Raw genomic sequence first — 19,213 nt, 5'->3', positions numbered from 1 at the left:
CCACTTAGTTTTGAGGTGTTGTATAATGTGTTCATGTATCTTACATTGTTGAATCTGTATTGTTTTTGAATCTATGATTCATTAATTTAGAAATTTCTATTTCATCTGATGAATAGCTGTAAGTTTACCAATAATGGAGATATTATTAATATCAACTTAAAACTAAAACCCCTTAATCAGAATTTGTTAAAATTTTGATGGATTTATATTGGTGATTGTGTAGTGGTTCTCAACCTTCTTGTTGCTGTGATCCTTTACTAGATTTGCTCATGTTGTAGTGACTCCTATCCATAAAATTACTTTTATTGCTATTTAATAATTACAATTTTGTCACTGTAATGAATCACAATGTAAATAATCTGTGTTTTCTAATAGGTCTTAGGCAACCCTTGTGAAAGGGTAGTTTGACCACCAAAGGGGTTACAACCCAGAGGTGAAAATTCCTAATGATAGAGGGACCTTTTATGGTAACTTACATTAAATTTCTGCCTTTTACACCAATTGTTTGTATCCCAGAGTTTAATATTTCTTCAATGATTTTCACTTGAAGGGTTTTTTTGTAAACATTCTCTTTTGTATGTTACATCGTTTTATCAAAAACAGTAAGTCTGCTAGTCCTCATAACCCCTAATGAAAATAGCAAACACTACTGCCCATCATTCATCATTTGTTGTATTCCACTATTATTCTGTAAATCTACTATTCAAGGAGTGTGTGTGTGTCTTTAAATTTTGTATCTATGGAATTAAACAAAGCTATTTGCTAAAGATCAACAATAAATGTTTAAGTAGGTAAATAAAATAATATAGTAGCTAACTTTAATAGATACAAAAAGCATAGAAGAATGTATGACAAATGTAAATTACTGGGAGAAGCCTAACTTGAAATTTTTTCTAAAACTAAGCATATGGAGAAGTATTTTAACATATATTGACCTCTTTTAACATAAGTGGAATTTAGTCAATAATATTTCAGTGGAATACATTATAATATGATTTTAATAGGTAAAATTGATTAATATTTAAAATGAATATAAAGCTAAGAAATAATAAATGTTAACCATTTATTTTTAGATCATACTTATGGGTTTAAGTAGAATGATTGTCAAGAAAGTTATTCTAAACATATACTGAAATATGGGAGTTGGCCTATATACAGAAGATCCTAGAATATGAAGGGAGAGGAACATGATTCCTACACTTACAAAATGTTAAGCTCCATAGTTAAGCTCCATAAGATGAAGTTAGACACTATGTGCAAAACAGAGTGGACATAATTAGAATCCAAAACTCAAAGATAATGTTTTGTGATATCATTTGATATTTTAATGATAAACAATGATGAAACACACACAAAATGTTCCATCAAATATTTGCAAGAGTAAAGAAAAGTGGACAATTTTTTCTCTCTTAATAAATACTTGACACTACTAGCAATGATATTTAAAATATTTAAGAATCATGAAAAGACACACTGTGGTGAATAATACTCAGATACAGAAAAGTGGTCTCAACTGTCTGTCTAAATTATGTGGAAAATTGTTCTTCCAAGCATGGTCCAAATTATTTGCAATAAATTCAAAGTCTATGCTTGAAGAACTAAATTCTTAATATTCATTTTTTTCTTTAGTGCATAATTATTTCTTTCAGCAAGCGTAGTCACCTACTTATATTTTGAAATTTCAGCAATTTTAATAATGCTGATATGTCAAAGTTTCTACTGTAATTAAAATTACAATTTTTGCCACCATATCTTTTCGGCATCATAATGTGCTTAGTGATATTAAAAATATAATTGCTCTTTCAGTGAAAATGCGTGGTCTAATAAGCACAAAGATAGCTATTTTCTGCTATTTCATAAATAGCATTTAAGTTGTGTCTCAAAGACATATTTTATATTTTTTGAAATATTTTATGGATAAAGTGACTACTTCTGTATGAGTGTCCACATATTCCCATTACAGTAATGCTCTATTATTCTGTACTTCATATGAATATTAGATTTGTACATATTTTACATATATTTTCTTTTCAGGCCTCAATTGAACAAAGGCTTTCTATCTAGTAGAAAATAGGTAATTTTAATATAAATATGTTTTAAGTAAACTGATAAGTAATTTATTAAAATGATAAAATAATAATGGAACTCTAGAACATCTTGTATTCTCATTAGTCACTGACATCTCTAAATGACCCCTATAACTGTGTTTTTTCTTCCTCCTCCTCTTCCTCTTCCTCCTCCTCCTCTTCCTCCTCCTCTTTCTCTTCCTCTTTCTCTTCCTCTTCCTTCTCCTCCTACTTTTTCTTCTGTTATTCAGTGGTATTTATCAAAACTTGATAAATAGCAAATCAGCAAAAAATAAAACATTGTAATTCTTGAACAGGATGCATAATAAATTTGATTTTGTGAAATAAATTGTGCTCTATTATTTTTAAATAGTTTTAATTACTTTCCAAATGCTGCACAGGTATGGCTTTTTGAGGATGTTTTCCTGGAGAATGTTACTGCCATTACATACAGCCCATGGATGAGAAACCAAAATCTTCAGCCAACAGCCAGTGAGGAACTTGAGACAATCATAAGTGTGCTTGTTCCCAACTGAACTTTGAAATGTGATTGTGCTCCCAAATTAAAGTACCAGTGTAAGCTCACAGATATTCTGGCTAGAACTATACATCTTGACCCTAACATGCTCCTGATGCACAGGAACCACATAAGGATAGTAAGAACTGTTTAAATTCTAGATGGAAACTGTATTTTACACGTTAAAAAAATAATAAGTTCACAGACTACAGCAGGTAGTCTTAGACACAATGTGTTTTGTCTTGCTCCTTAGACAAATGTGTTTTATTTGTCCAATTTCCATGAAATATTTGACTTTGAATCTAAAACTTTAATATAAATTTGTACCTCAAATATAATTTTACTAACATTTCCCTTAATTTCTCTAAATGAAATATACCCCTGTACTCATAAAATATTCCACAATTTGCATTTCTTAACTTAAAACATATTTATATGCAAAATATATAAATTGTTAAATATATTTGTATACGCATGTGTATCATTATATGCAAACATGCATACCAGTATATGCTGGTATGTTTACATGTGCATGCATGTATAGGCCAGAACTTGACTTTGAATATTTAGCATTTTCTCTCCATCTTATTTTTTAAGACAAAGTCAAATACTGAACTTAGATTGTTCCTGATGGGTTGGCTGGACACCCTGCCCCTGAGATCTATGTGTCTCTTCTTCCTGTTACCAACATGGGCTTAAAAGATATTCACCACTGGGTCCAGCTGTTTCATAGGTACAGGAGATCTGACCTCATTTCCTTATAATTTCCACAGCAAGCACTTTACTCAATCAGCTGTCTTCTCACATGCTAGATATCTTAATAAGTTGTATCCAAAAATAGCTGAAGAGTTGGGGACTATTTTACAAGATTTTCCATGTACTTCAAAAAAATTATATATGCCATGCAGTAGTTTTATTTGACCTCTTAGTAATGTTACATATTATGTGTGATTTTGACAAATTTTATGCTATACACTTTACTTAAAGAGCTCATACTTTCCAAATGTTCTTCCTTATTGATATGGATTGCATATGATTTGATTTAAGGACTTTTACTGCAGTGGAAATTTGAGTTAATTCTAGCTATTACAGTATTACAGTAAATATTTTTCAAAAGTTTCTGGATATGTCTTTAACAGAACATAAATCACATTGTTAAGAAAGTACTACCCTTGAAAGTTGTGTATTGAAAATACCCAAGAAGTTAAACAAACTCACTTAACAAATTTTCTTGCATATTTGACAGATAATTGTTTGAGCAAACAGTGATTTAACAACTATATCAAATTATGCCAATACAAAGATAATGTACCATAAAAGAATTGTGCTCTAACATATTTTTAGTCACAAAAAGTAGTTGATAGTTTGATTAAAATATTAGTAGATTTATAATTAATTTGTAACATGTTTGTGCACCCACTCCTATGTTCAGTTAAAAAAACAATTTTTTTACAGTGTGAATATAAATATTTTTAGTGAACAAGAAAATAGAGAATGGAATCTTCATGTTTTTAATGATATAAAATGAATATGGAAATTGTATATGTGTACAGGTACTGATACAAGCCACATTGCCAATTACGGTGATATCACTATGATTTTGTAACTCAGCTACAAAACTGTAGCTAAATATGTCCTGTTACTAAATATTCCTTAGGTTATTCATCCTTAATGAGCACAGATACCCAAATCCATACCCGTATTTATATCCATTAAACATTTTTATATTGATTAACTTTTTTACTTTATATCCTAGTATCAGTGTTCCCTACCAGTCTCACCTTCTTAATTTCACTTCCCCCATTCCCTTATCCCTTTTTCTTCAGAGAAGCAGAGGCCTCTCATATCCTCCTGAATATCAGTCTTAGCATATCAAGTTTCAGTAGAACTAGGTGCTTCTCCTATCAAGGCTAGACAAAGCAGTCTAGTTAGGAGGAAAGGATCCAAAGGGATGCAGCAGAATCAGAGGCAGTTCCTGCTCCTGGTATTAGGGGTCTTGTCTCATGTAAAGACAAAGCTGTACATCTATTGCATATTTGTAGGGGGCTTAAATCTGTTCCATACATGCTATTTGGTTGGTGATTCAGGATCTGTGAGGACCTATATACCCAGGTTAGTTGATTGTGTGGGATTTCAGCAGATGTCCTTGCTCCTTCCATTCTTCTTTCCCCTCTTCCACAAGATTACCAACATTTAGTTATAGATCTTTGCATCTGTTCCATTAGCTGTTGGGAAAAGTCTCTCAGGAGACAGTTATGCTAGGTTCTTGTCTGTAAATACAGCAGAATAATATTATTGTCAGGAGTTTCTTCTCATAAATTTCATGGGTCTCAAATTGGGTCATGCATTGTTTGGCCATTCCTTTTAATTGTGGGTTCAAAGTATTGTGGCATGGTTGGTGTACCCACCCCTCCTGGTTACAGAAGGTAGCCATTTCAGGTTCCATATCACCTATTGCTAGCAGTCTCATATACAGTCACCTTCATAGATTCCTGGGAGGTTCCATAGTTCTAGGTTCCTAGCTCATCCCAGAGATGCCTCTATACCACTTTTCTAGTTCTCTCTCCCTCTGGCCACCCCAGACTTGAACACAGTTCTTCACTCCCCACCTTCTTTCTTCCACCCTATTCCCTCCTTAAGTTCACCTCGGATGTCTATTTTATTTCCCCTTCTCACAGATATTCAAGCATCCTCCCTTGGGTCTTCTTTGTCACTCAGCTTTTCTGGATCTGTGGATTGTAATATGGTTATCCTGTCCATTATGGCTAATACTGATTTATAAGTGAGTGCATACCATTTTTGCCTTCTAAGTCTGGGTTACCTCACTCAGGATATGTTGTACTTCTATCTATTTGCCTAAATATTTCATGAATTATTGTTTTTAATTACTGAGTAATATACCATTTTGTAAATGTACCACATTTTTCTTATCTATTCTTCCATTGTGAGACACCTAGGATTTTTCCAGTATCTAGTTATTATGAATAAATCTTTTATTAACATGTCTATGAGCAAATGTCCTTGTAATATGGTAGACGATATTTGGGGTATATTCCAAGGAGCAGTATAGCTGGGTCTTGGGGTACAACTATGCCCAATTTTCTGAGAAATCCCTCAAATTAATTTCTAAAGTGGTTGTACAATTTTGCACTCCCACCAGCAATGGAGAAGTATTCCTCTTACCTCACATCCTCACTAGCATGAGCTTTCACAGAATTTTTAATCTATGAAATTATAATGCATGTAAAATGGAATTATAATGCATGTAAGATGGAATCCTAGAGTTTTTTATTTGCATTTCTTTGATGACTCAGGTTGTTGAAACTTTCTTTAAGTGTTTTCCAGCTATTAAGAATTCCTCTGTTCAGAATCCTTTGATTAAATCTGTACCCCATTTTTGGTTTGTTGGTGTCTAATCTTCAAAGTTTTTTCTATATTTTGGACATCAGCTCTTTGTTGGATATACACTGTTGTTTTGTCCTATTTACAGTGAGTGTCCTTTGACTTTCAGAAGCTTTTCAGTTCATGTGGTCCCATTTTTGTTTTTTTTTGTTTTTTTGTTTTGTTTTGTTTTGTTTTGTTTTGTTTTGTTTTGTTTTGTTTTTAGTTGTTCATCTTAGTGCCTGAGCTGGTGGTGTTCTATTTGGGAAGTTGTTATATAAAACTCTTTTGACTGGGGATGGAGAGTTGGATTATCAATAAAGAGAACTTGCTCTTTCAGAGGAATCAGACTCAGGGTTTTGTTTGTTTCTTTGTTTGTTTGTTGTTTGTTGTTTTTTTTTTTTTTTTAGAATCTACATGGCAGCTTACATTTGTCTGTAGCTCCATTTCTAGGGAATATGATGTTCTGTCTTGCCTCAGTATGTACTGCTCGTGTGTGCACATATATACATGCGGGTAATACAGATAACATGAGAAATAAAAATAAATAAACCTGGGGCTCTAGAAATGGCTCAGAGGTTAAGAGCACTGGCTGTTCATCCAGAGGCTCTAGGTTCAATTCCCAGCAACCACATGGGAGCTTACAACTTCTGATAATTCCAGTTTCAGGGGATCTCACACCTTCACAGGGAAATTCATGCAGGCAAAATGTTGGGCTGTGGTGTGCGCGTGAGTGTGGGTCTTGTTGGGCTGAATTGTGAGTCCCGTATGTCTGCCGCCCCAAGGGGCTGCGGCCATGACTCAGGGTGGCAGAAGTATGTTTACTGGTGGACATCTGGCTGTGAGTAGCCGCAGGCTTCAGGATGGAAAGAACACAGGCTGTGATCTCACGGGCTTGGGTTGTGGATGCCCAGGCCAGGAGGTGGCCGGGGACAGACTGGTCTCAAACCCTTGGGTTCTCAGGCGTTGCTGAGAGGCCACTGAAGGATTGAGATGGGGGGCAAACAGGCTGGATCAATCTGCATAAGAAGGAGCGAGGGGAATGAGCTCTGGCAGTGTCCCACGGGGAAGAGAGACTTTTGAGACTTTTGATCATGGCAACTTTCTTGGCTTGCATGGCTGGGTCAGCTAGATCACCTGAGTTGGTGGCCTCCATGACTGGAAGCATAAAGAGGTTGTTGGTGGAAGGTTAGGAGATAGCTCAGTAGTTGAAGACCTTCTCCACGGTTCCCCACCGTGGGCCCCAAAGATGAGTAGTAGTCTATGGTCTTAAAATGTTTTATAGTCATGGTGGAAAACAAATGAAGCTATACCATGTATTCTTAGAGCGGGCCTGAGGTTAACTACTTTTTACAAGGAGAAGGGTCTGGGAAGGAATGCTTAATTGGCCACACCCTCTGGCCTTTAGGTAATTCATGAATATAGAGATGCCTTGAGGCTCTGCGGCCTGTGTCACATCCTCTACCTCTGCTACATGACTGATGGCCACAAACCTCTCTTTGGGAGGGGCTGTGGAGGGCTGAAGCTAAGTGAGAGCAGCCAGGGGGCCCAGGAGCGAGCCACACTCCTACATCCCTTTATGGTCTCCAGGGTTCCAGGCCTGTGCTCAACCAGGTATCCAGCTGCCTCTCACAGCACACTGCCCCACAGCAAAACATGAATGCACATGAATCAAAAAAATCAATAAATTATGAAAAAATAAATAAATTTCTAAAAACTTTCATAATATGTAATATTTAATATTCTCTCAGTGTGACATTGTTGCATGAATTTTCCATTTAGCCAATATTTAATATATAGTTAGAGAATTTAATAAAAACAAAGAAGATTATATTAATAAGTATAAGCAATATGTTGTTTTCTATTATAAGTAGCCCTAAACACAATTCAGTGTTGTTTGAGATTTAGACTGTATTGTAATGATTCTGAAAAAGCATTGATTTCAAAACTGAATTTGGTACATAATAAAATAACATTCCTTGTTTAGCCTTCCTCTTGGTAAAACTTGAGCATATTTTTATATGTTCCCGTGTTAATTCAAAGAGAATTTTCTGAATGACATTCTGCAGGTATCTCTTTTATAAGACAACCATATTATTAGACTTATAAATATTTCCTATTTTGAAAAACTATTGACAATGTCATTATCACTTACAGTACATTGTGTTATTTACTGATTTCCTTCATTAAATTTACATTGTAAAATAATTATAAGAATATAAATTTGATACACACCATATATGTCAATGGATAGTAATATATTTTCTTGTCAATTGTTACCACTTCTATAAATATAACTAAGTCCAGTGATACCATCATTAGACAAGTAAAATAGACTGCTTTTAACAAATAGTGCAACTATATTGTTGAAATTTTACTGGTACAACTTCTCAGCCATGAATAGAAAATTCTCTATAGAAGTAGGAATTTTTCCTGTCAAGGCTCGATGCCTCAGTATAGTGGAATGCCAGGGAGGTGAGGTGGGAATGGGTGTGTCCAGGAGAGCCCCCTCATAGTAGCAGGGGGGGAAAGGGAGATGGGATAGGGGTTTTCAGAGGGGAAACTGGGAAAGGGGATAACATTTAAAATGTAAATAAATAAAATATCCAATTAGGAAAAAATGTAGGAATCCTAGTCCTCTGTCTCTTACAATCTATTTGTCCCTTGTTCCATGAGTTTTACCTGAGTCTCAGATGTGTGGGTTGTATTGCAGAGATATAATCTGAGATTAAACACACTGCAATTGCTGGTTTTCTGCATTTTGATTAATTATGAATTTCTGAAATAGTCTCCATCCATTGCAAAAAGAAGTTTCTTTGCTGAGAGGTAAGAATTACACTCACCTGTGGGTATAAGAATAAGTGTTTAGAAAACAGAAATTATATTGATTTAGGTATCTGGCAGTAATCGATTCTCCTCTCAGGTCTATGACCTCTTCAGCCCTAGGGAATTGGCTTGGTTTATAGTACTAGACCCAATTTTCTTCTTATTGGACAAGCTTTAAGTCCAACCAGACAGCTGTTGTTTACCCGAAGATAAAAATGCCACTAATACAGCATGAGGATATATTTTTTAGTCTAGCCATTGTTGTAGTTTATAGACATCATGCATGTATAGAAATGATGGTTCTTTCTCCCGTGGCAGCTCACATATTACCTCTTGTACTATGAGAGCTAGTCCTTAGAAAAGAGGCTTCTGGTCAGTTTTTCTAAATACTCTATGAGTAGTTTATGGAGTTTTCATCAGCAGACTCTTACCTTCAAGTTCTGAAATGTCACCAGTAGTAATGGCAATACTTCTTTTGTTGAAGGGCCATATCATTGTGGATAGTAACATCATGGGTTGCTGGCTCTGTGTTCTATAAGAAAGGAGGCTCAGCAAGCCATAAAGAGCAAGATACTAAGCAGCAATACTCCATTGTCACTGCATCAGCTCATGCCTCCAGGTTACTGACCTGTTTCCTTCCTGATTGCCTTTTATTATAAACATTGATGTGGAAATGTTAGCAAAATAACCTCTTTTATTCACAAGTTTATTTGTTTAAGGTGTTTCATCGTAGCAAAAACAAAAAGCCAAATTAAAACAAATGTCAAATACTATATACACATGTCATGTCTAGTGTGACCAGAAAGTGAAGGAGTGGCAATCTCAAGGTGAGATTCTACTCAGCTAAGTTTATTGTTTGTGTTTACAAAGGCAGGCAGATCTCTGAGCTCAAGGTCTGTCTACAGAACAAATTTCAGAACAACCAAGCTTAACTAATGAAGGAGTTGGAGAACAGAAAGCTGGTTCACATTCTGGCCTATATGTCCAGATTTGGCAACCACAATTGCTGTACCCAGTAAATGGTCTAGGACTTGCTATGTAAAATAATATGCTTGCTATCTTTTTCTAAGAATCAAGGGGTTAAGGTCATACAAAGTTGATTTGTCAAATAATCAAAAGTGAACTTGAGGTAAGTGGCTGAATTGATATGCAAATAAAATATTGGGCTTTGGACACCAAGAACTAATCTATCTAGAAAGCTAAAGCAGCTCTTTTGGAGTTTTTCTATCATGTTTTCTGACTTTGTTTGGAAAACCCATGTGCTACATTGAGAGCTGTCTAAAGAACTACCTTGAACAGACTACAGAGCTGTCATCTTTCATCATCACTGACTTTGAGTTGTTTTTCTGCTACTTCCAAGCACTCCTTTCTCAGGACCTCAGTCTAAGCTGATACTGGAAGTCAGCATGAATGCACACATACATGCATACATACATACATACATACATACATACATATGTGTCTGTGTAAAATAAGCTTATAAAATAATGTTTTCCTATGAACTTTTTAAACATTCTTAGAATTCTTTATTTCTTCTTTATTTTCCCTGTGTATTACACTTCCTCCCCATCTCCTCCCCTCTCAGTCAGAGATCCCTCCATTTCCCTTCCCTAATCAAAGAACCTATAAACCTATGATCTATTATATTTCTCTTTACAACTTCTTCTGCCCGCACCATGTTCCTGCCTTCTGAGTTTTGGAAGTAGGTTCCACAAATAAGTGAAAACCTGTGGTTTTTCCTTCTGAGTCTGTATTACCTCATTCAGTATAATATTTTCTAGTTCCATCTATTTATATTCAAATTTCATTATTTTGACATTTTTACAGTTAATATAATGTTACTTTGTGAACATACCACATTTGTATTACCAGTTATCAACTGTTAATGTTGATTTGTTCCCATTGCTCAGATTCTGGGAATTGAGCAGGAATGATCATCATTGAGCAAAGTATCTCTGCACTAGGATATTGAGTGCTTTAGGTGTACCTCAATGAGTACTATACCTGTTTTATATGGGAGATTAGTTTCCAGTTTTTGTACAACCTATATACTGATTTCCATAATGCTGTACTAGTTCACAATCTGTACAACAGTATAATAAGGTCACCCCTGTGCTCCCTATTTGTTAGCATTTGTAGTTAATTGTTTTCTAATCTTAGCTATTCTTAAATTGAATGAGACAAATCTCGAGGTAGTTTTAATATGTATTCCCTTGTTGCTAAGGCTGCTGAACACTTTGAAATATACTTTTCAGTCATTTTTATTTATTGTTTTTAGAACTTTCCCTTCAGCCCCACGGCTTTTGTTATGTTTCCTTTGTCATTTTTTTTTTTTAAGTATTCAAACCAGCCTAATGACAGTACCATATCACATAAAAACATGCAGGATGAAATATCATAAGGGCTTAACTCAAGATGGAGAGATATATGCAATCAAAGGATGCTGAGAGAATGTCTTTTCCAGGGAGGAGCCCTTGATAGGTACTTCAATATCAACTGGTCAGTCCTCAGCACCTAAACAAGTATGTATAAGAGTAATTATAAATATGCTAGTAGTTGGTGAGTGTGTGTGTTAAATTCTAAGTTTAAAAGAAGAGGTCCTGAATAAATGAGAGTAGGTGAAACCTTAAAAAAGAGTGGGGACAAGAGGAAATAGAGTAATGATATCCACATAATACATAGTTCTTGAAATTTTCAAAAATTTGAGTAAAAATAAAAAGTAGTACCAATGTGTTTCAGGGACAACAGAATAGATTTAAAGTAACTTGAACGTATTTTTATTTTCCCATTGGTGTCTGAGTGAATCTCAGATACACTGAAATCTGTTCAGTGATGTCAATTGATTTTATGGACTTGGATTATAAGGATGTTAGATAAATACAAGACAATTTTTTAAGCTTACATTATTAGACACAGATTAAAATTCATTTTAGCACTATCAAATATTAAAAAATAAATGTTAAATAGTTAATTATTTTAGTAATATCTTACATTTACAGTTTAGTTGTATGAATTCATTCTATTTATGTATTTAGAAGAGATACACAGTATCTTATATTTTGTTTAGGAGATATATATATATATATATATATATATATATATATATATATTACATTTAAGAATTTTAGTTAATAATTTTTACCATTTAGTTCTTTTCAGACACTATGTCATCACTTTTATTGTGTATTTTTTAGTAATAAAATACATGTATTCAATGCACAATAATTAAGTCATTGTAAATTTATATTTTTTCTGTTATGTAAAATTTATAGATGAGATAATGTTTTCAATTTCAATATATTTTTTAAATCATTTGATAAATAATTCTACATACTAACTACTTCTGTAGCCTTTGTTCAAGTAACACAATAGGGTAGCATATTTTTATCTCAGCAGCAATTAAAAATAGCAATTTTTAAATTGCTATTAATATCTTTTTACTATATTCCTCACCTTCGAAAATACCATTCTTAGATTCCAAACTAGAATTTCCAAAGTTTTCCTGCAGAATGTTAGTCTATCAAAGTCTTATTTTGTATTTAATCAGAAATAGGCTAAAGAAACACTTAATTTTTCTACAACTTATTTGATTACATAGTCATTTCTAAATGTACGTGAACGTGCATATGTGTAATATTCATCTTCTAAACATAATGCTTTGAACAACAGCCAAGTCTTAAGAAGCTTTTTCTATATTGGTGATTCTTAGCCTCAGCACTTAGCTCCTGAATGGGGATGCTTGTCTGTATGCTGACATTACTTCTTTAGAGTCCCTCATATGTTTAGCACAGATCCAATGTCTGCTCAGTAGATTCCAGTAACAGTGAAAAATGCTGCCAAACACCACCAAACATGTTCTGTGGAATAAAATTGAATTCAATTTTATTGATATTTGAAAGATAGTTGAAAATTACTATCTTACGTAGACAAAGGTAAGACCTCTATACATGAGGCAAATAGTTTCCCATTCAGGTTGGAAATTAGTCAAAGGAGTTGAAATGTTATTGGGAGTATTTTTTGTTGTAAGAGCTCAGTGATAATTTTAAAAGAAGGAGAAGGGTGAACGAAAAGAAGGGTGTTAAACGCCCACAGCCCTGGCTGACTGATTTCTCTAGTGTGGCACTCCTAACGTTGCTGCAGTTCACCAATAAATAGTATTTTATACTCAACGAAGGACAAATCCTTTTCAATGTTTTATGTTTTATATTTTAACTGGTTTTCCTCCCATTACAAGTACTTAAGTATGTTTCAGATTTTTAAATACTTTGACGGTCTGCCTGGAAAGTCCTAACTATATTTGCAGTTTAAAGTAAAGCCAATATCTGGCACATATAGATCAGCCAGCCTATCATAAATCCTGACTCCTAACTACAAATTTACACCACAATGGAAAACTTCAAATCCACTAAAACCTGTTTTCAGTTAACTAACTTTTACATTTGTGTGTCCCAGTCTGTAGGTTTTGCAAGAGAATATAGGTGCCTATAGAGGCTGAAGGAGAATGTCAGGTTTCCTTTTGTTAAAGTGACAAATAACTGTGAGCCACTGAATGTGGGTGTTGTGAATGAAACTCTAAAGTGTTGCAAGAGAGCAAAGTGTATTAACCTCTGAGCTATGTAGTAAGCCTCTGGTTCTAATCTTTAATTAGAAGTCTCACCACTTCCTAGTCACCTATCAGGAATGTTATCATAAAAATCTGTGGTCAAGGGATTTATATTCAGAATTTCCACAAAAAAAAAAAATTCAAGAAACTGATGTTTAGGGAATAAATATACCAATTAGCAAATTGACAAATTAGCTGAATGAATAGTTTTAAAAATAGATATACATAGCTAAATTAAAACGTGTTCCATATCCCGAGGAATCAGGGAAATGCAAATTAAAACTAAAATTAATGTGAAATTGTGATTCCACCTTACCACATTTGGAATGGCTATCATGAAAATATTTGACAACAAATGCTTGAGAGGAAGTGAAGAGAAAGGGATCCTTATCCACTGTTGGCAGGGGAACAAATTAATGCAATGATTATGGGAATTAGTTTGGAGATTTCTTGAAAAAAATAGAACCTCCATGTGACACAGCTATTTCACTCCTGGGCTTCTACCAGGAATCTCCATACTCTACCAACAAGATTTGAACATCTATCATTATCATTGTTTCATACACTATAACAAAGAACTGGAATCAACTTTGATGTTCATTGACAGACAAATGGACAATAGAAATTTAGGGCTTATGTATATTTGAATATCATTCACTTCTAACAAATACTAAATTAATTTTTTGCAGAAAAAAATGAGTAAACAGAATATGCAATATTACGCGTGGTCATACAATCTAAAAAGACAGTATGTAGTTTCTCATATGAATCTATTCAAATATATAAAAATGTAAAAAAAAGCAAAATATGTAAAAAAAAAATGTAGACATGGGCACAGAATATCATGCAAACCTAACCCAATAAATGATAAATAAAAGTGAAGGACTAAATTCATGTAAAGGACATGAGTTAGGAAAAAGAATATAAAGTGATTTGTTTTGCTGGCTGTAACTCATGGATTTCTTCTTTTTTAATTGAAAATGTATAAAATATTTGTAATACTAAAAGTATAAAATATAATATTGACACTCCAAAGCTTCTCTTCTGATTTTCTATTCTAACATAGAAATTCAATACACTGCATAGATTGTTGGCCTAGTTAATATTGGTGTGTGATGCTTTTATTTATTTGCCTGGATTATTTCTAAAAAATTATAAAATATGCGAAATAAGCTTCTCTCCCCAAGGTTTAGAGCAACCCAATTTATTAATATAAACATGAATATTTAGAAGACAACAGCATGACTAATTAACAAAACCAAATATATCAGGTCCTATTCACAGGCTTGTGATCTCCAGAGCCACCAGATTTTGATCAAGATCACAGTATCATAGTAGATGTGGGATTCCCTAATGTGGAGTAAGTTTCAAAGTCGAACAGGTGTTAGTTTCCACACAAGAGTAGCCCTACTAATGTACTAATGGGTAGATTTTATCTGGCATATCAATATTGTAGCAAGGACCAGTGCTGGGTAAGATTACTAACATTGTATTCCCTCTCCAGCATGCATAGAGCCTTCTGGCACTATAAAATATACTCATCAAAAAGGAAGTTCCTTGCTCAGTTCAAAATTAAATTCTCTATATTTTCTGATTCTTCCTTCTTTTTTCTCGGATTCCATACTCTGCAAATTATCCTACTTAAGCTTTGTTGCTCAGATGTCTTATTTATTCTTCCTCTATTTTCAACCTCCCTTTGTTCATACTTATCAACTTGAATATTGCCAGTAGCCTTTGCTTACTAGTCTTCTCTGAAATTCTTTCTAATGGCTCTTTTGTGATAATGAACCTTCAAAGTGAATGGATTTGGGATTGCTTCAAATTTACATTCCTAGGTTTGTCCACATGCTGCTTCCAGGGAGATTTATCAGAACAGGCAAGACTCATATGACTGTGGGTGTGCTAACTTATTGGCTAAGATTCCAGATTGAACAAAAGGAGAAAAACCAAAGAGGGCAAGCATTCATTTCTTGCTGCTCCCTGATCTAAATGGTGAGAGAAATACTGCGCCATCCCTGTGTACAGCTCCCACTGTCAAATCTTCTCTAAAAGTGAGCCAAAATAAATCATCCTTTTGTTAAGTTGCTTCATGTAAAGTAACTGAAAAGATGAATATGAACAGCTTTTCTAATTAAATATGAATTTATTAAGGGAGCTTCCAACAAATACATTTCATGTTCATGGTGATTTTATTTATAATAGCCAGAAACAAGAAACAACCTAGTTCTTCCTCAATCCAAATCCAATAATGGATAATACTTTACATGATGGAGTATTATTTACCTGTTGGGAAAAGTGACATCCTGAAATTTGTGAGCAAATAAATAGAACTAGAAAAAAAAATCATTCTGAGCAAGAAAATCCAGACCCAGAAAAATAAACATGATATATGGTCTCTTATAAGTAGATATTAGCTGCTAAAAGTAAAGGATAATCACACTGCAATCCACAAATATGGAGAAATTATGCAAAAAGAAGTCTAGAGAGAATGCACGGAATCCCTGAGAAGGGGAAATAGAGTATTTGTGAATATGGGTGGGGACTGGAATAGGAGAAATCAGATAGGGGAGGAAGAGAGAGAGAGACAGAGAGACAGAGGGGGTGGGGGAGAGACCGCAAGATGTCTGAAATAATTGGGACTTTAGAATCAGGCATGGAGGGCAGTGCAGTAGAAACTTCAGGAAACCTACTTGAAAGATTGACTCCACTGAGTACTCCTGGTAATAGCTAGAGGATATAGAGCATGAACCAGCAATCGTCTATAACCATGTAGGATCCCAATGATGGGACTGAAAAACCAACCCTGCCACAAAATCTTTGATCCACATGTCCTGCCTGAAAGACGCCCCACTACTGGGGTAATAATGGCTCAGAGTTTGTGAGAGTGACCAACCAAATAGTATAACCTGAGGCCCATACAAGGAGATGGAACACATACCCAATACTGCCTAGCAACCTTGACTAGATTGGCCAGGATCTTGAAGCTTACAGACATATAGTGAGACAGCTGACAAAAAGTAAATAAAAATCAATGCTGCATTCAGAAATTAGTACCTAGTCCACTTGTCATTATAGAGGTTTCCTCCAGTAGTTGATGTGAGCAAATACACAGACCCACAGTCAAATATTAGGCAGTCCTACGGAGACTCTGAAGAAGATGAGAAGAAAAATGGTAGTAGCCAGAGAGGTTGAGGACATTGAGAACATTACCAAAAAGTCAAGTAAGCAGAGCAAACAGGGTTTACAGAGACAGAAGCAACAACCACAGAGCCTGCATGGTTCTGATCTAGGCTCTCTTAATTCATGCAATAGTTCTTTAGCTTGAGTTCTATTTGGACTTCTAACAATGGGAGATGTGGTGTCTCTGACTTTTTGACACATTCATGTGACCTTTTTCCACCTGAGTTGCCTACTCTGGCCTTGATATGAGAGTTTGTGCCTAGTCTTATTGCATTTTGTCCTGTTGAGTTTGGTTGATATCTCTAGGATGTATGCTCTTTTATGAAGAGAAAATGGAGGAAATTAGTTGTGTCCAGCAGACTTATTGTGAATGCTATAAATAATATGAATTGCTGTATGCTGTGTATGGTTTGAACATGTCCCCAAGCAAATGACATCATTAGAAAATGTAGTCTTCATCAACAATGTTTGCATTTGGTACATAAATGACCATCTTATGTTAGGGGCATCTTATTTTCATTAATGGATTAAAGTTTATTATAAAAGTACTGGAAGTCAAAAGGTCACCTTTTCCCCCATGCCATGTATATATTTATATCATGTGATGCATTCTATGGAAAGAAGAACCCCAGGTTGTAAAACGTTTCAATTTGACTTTTCACACTTTAGAAAATAAAAAACAAAGACACTTCTGTTTGTATTAATGACATAGTTTGTAACAGTCTGTTACAGCAGCATGAGGCAGAATAGAATGCTTAATAATGTACTTAACATTATTTGAATTTGTGTTTATTATAAAACAAACATACACACAAATATTCATGAGTTGTCTATATATGTAGGTTTACTTATAGTATGTATTTACATTTGTAAATATGAATGTATATTTTTATGTAATGTTCTCTGAATAATTACATAATTAATAATTTCTAAATTAATAAAAATTTATCATGATGTATTATTCCTGAGAATCTGAACAATGGAAATATATTAGCTTGCCTAAGGGGAGGAAAGTAAAGCTGAAAATATTAACTGTATTTATTCATCATATTGCTGAGACATTCTGAGGCCTCATACAGAATGAAGAGGAAATTAGGGTGTCACAATTGCCATGTAACAGGATAGCGTTTCAATTATTATACTGTTTGGAAAAGGTTATGGTTTCAAACAGGTAATTTTTGTTCAGCATTACTGTAGAGTATTCAATTGATTCCATTCATTTCAGTACATGGAGTCAGAGTCATAGATGATGAATCTCTTTAAAAAGAGAAACATTTGTAGCTTTAGGAAGTATTTTATGTGTCTAAAGTTGTGTCATGAACAGAGTAAAAAAAACAGTAAGAGATATTAGCACTGCCCTGTTACTTACTTACCAGTGGGTCTCCTCTCTGTCTTCTGTGTTGATTACTCAAAGGTGTGTTGTATTTTAGTATTGTGTTTCCTCTTTCCATGTAAACAGTCATATTCTTCTACAAATGGTCATTGTGACCCTCTTCATTTCCTTTTGCTGCATTTTTATGCTGCTATAAAATGCCACACATGCATGCACTGAGACTCACACACGCATATAGAGACATACACATGCACACAGACACACATGAACACACACACACTCAGAGACACACAGACACACATAGAGACAAGCAACACACACACACACACACACCTAATTTCCTGCAAGTAACAAAAATGGAAGATAACTACAAATTATATTTATTTTTGTTTTATTTCATAATTTAATATTAACAAAGAACGTCATCATAAAGTAGACTGAGAACCCAAGTAGATGTTAATCATTTATTTAATCAAATTTTCTCATTTTCCTGAGGATCAGATACAATCCCATAGAGGTCACGCAGATATAGCAGAATATCAGCCTCCTTAGACTTAATAAACATACTATTATGGTTACTACCTTAGGAATAATTGCTCCAACTCTTAACGATTTGGTCCTGATACAAGCACTCTCTGGAAACAGAGCAAGTTTTAAGAGATGAGGCACTGGAAGGGGTTCTCAAGTCAATGAAGACATTGCCTGAAAGGGAACATTAGGAACTCAGGCTCTTATTTTTCTTCTTTAGTCCCCAGTGGACATTTCCCCTATCACATTCTGCTATGAATTCAAAATAACAAATTCAAAGAAACATGGACTGGAATTTATTAAACTATTAACCCAATTAAAAAACAAATGAATCCAAATTGTTCCTCTTTATAGGCTGACTAAATCCACTATCACAGTGGCTCAATTGTCAAAAAGTAAAATGAGTATAATCATAATTAGAAATGACTGACAGCTAAAGAAATGAATAAGTATACCAGGAAGTAGAGACATCCAGCAAGATATATGACAAACTGGGAAAAAAATAAGGAAAAGTGCTGCTGGAAGCCAAGTAATTTAGATATTGGTTTCATAAAGGCAACCATTAAAACACATGACTTTTAAATAAAATTAAATTTGTCCCTGTAATTAGACAAAAAAATCGACAATACCTTTGTTATTGAAATTATCCAAGATAAAACAAACAAACAAAAACAGTACCATTTTATAAACAGTTGAATTCTAGGTGTTTGGATTGGGAGATAAAAGATTAACAAAATAGTGTCATCTAAAATTTTTGAAATAATTTTTGATGATAAGCA

General features: G+C 34.3%; 1 long non-coding RNA gene across 2 annotated transcripts in view; it reads right to left on the bottom strand.

Annotated features, from left to right (window-relative positions):
• The window catches only part of LOC143442003 (uncharacterized), a 71,563-nt gene that overhangs the window by 38,800 nt on the left and 13,550 nt on the right, over positions 1-19,213 (bottom strand). Inside the window, exon 3 of one of the 2 annotated variants that reach the window (XR_013109856.1) lies at positions 18,341-18,608. The exons of the other annotated variant lie outside the window; for it this stretch is intronic. This is a non-coding gene — a long non-coding RNA (uncharacterized LOC143442003). Of the gene's footprint in view, positions 1-18,340; positions 18,609-19,213 lie in introns of those variants that run through there. 2 annotated transcript variants of the gene reach the window in all.

Source organism: Arvicanthis niloticus, chromosome 4, assembly GCF_011762505.2.
Source record: "Arvicanthis niloticus isolate mArvNil1 chromosome 4, mArvNil1.pat.X, whole genome shotgun sequence".
Classification (NCBI taxonomy): domain Eukaryota; kingdom Metazoa; phylum Chordata; class Mammalia; order Rodentia; family Muridae; genus Arvicanthis; species Arvicanthis niloticus.
This window is presented reverse-complemented; position numbering and strand designations above follow the sequence as displayed.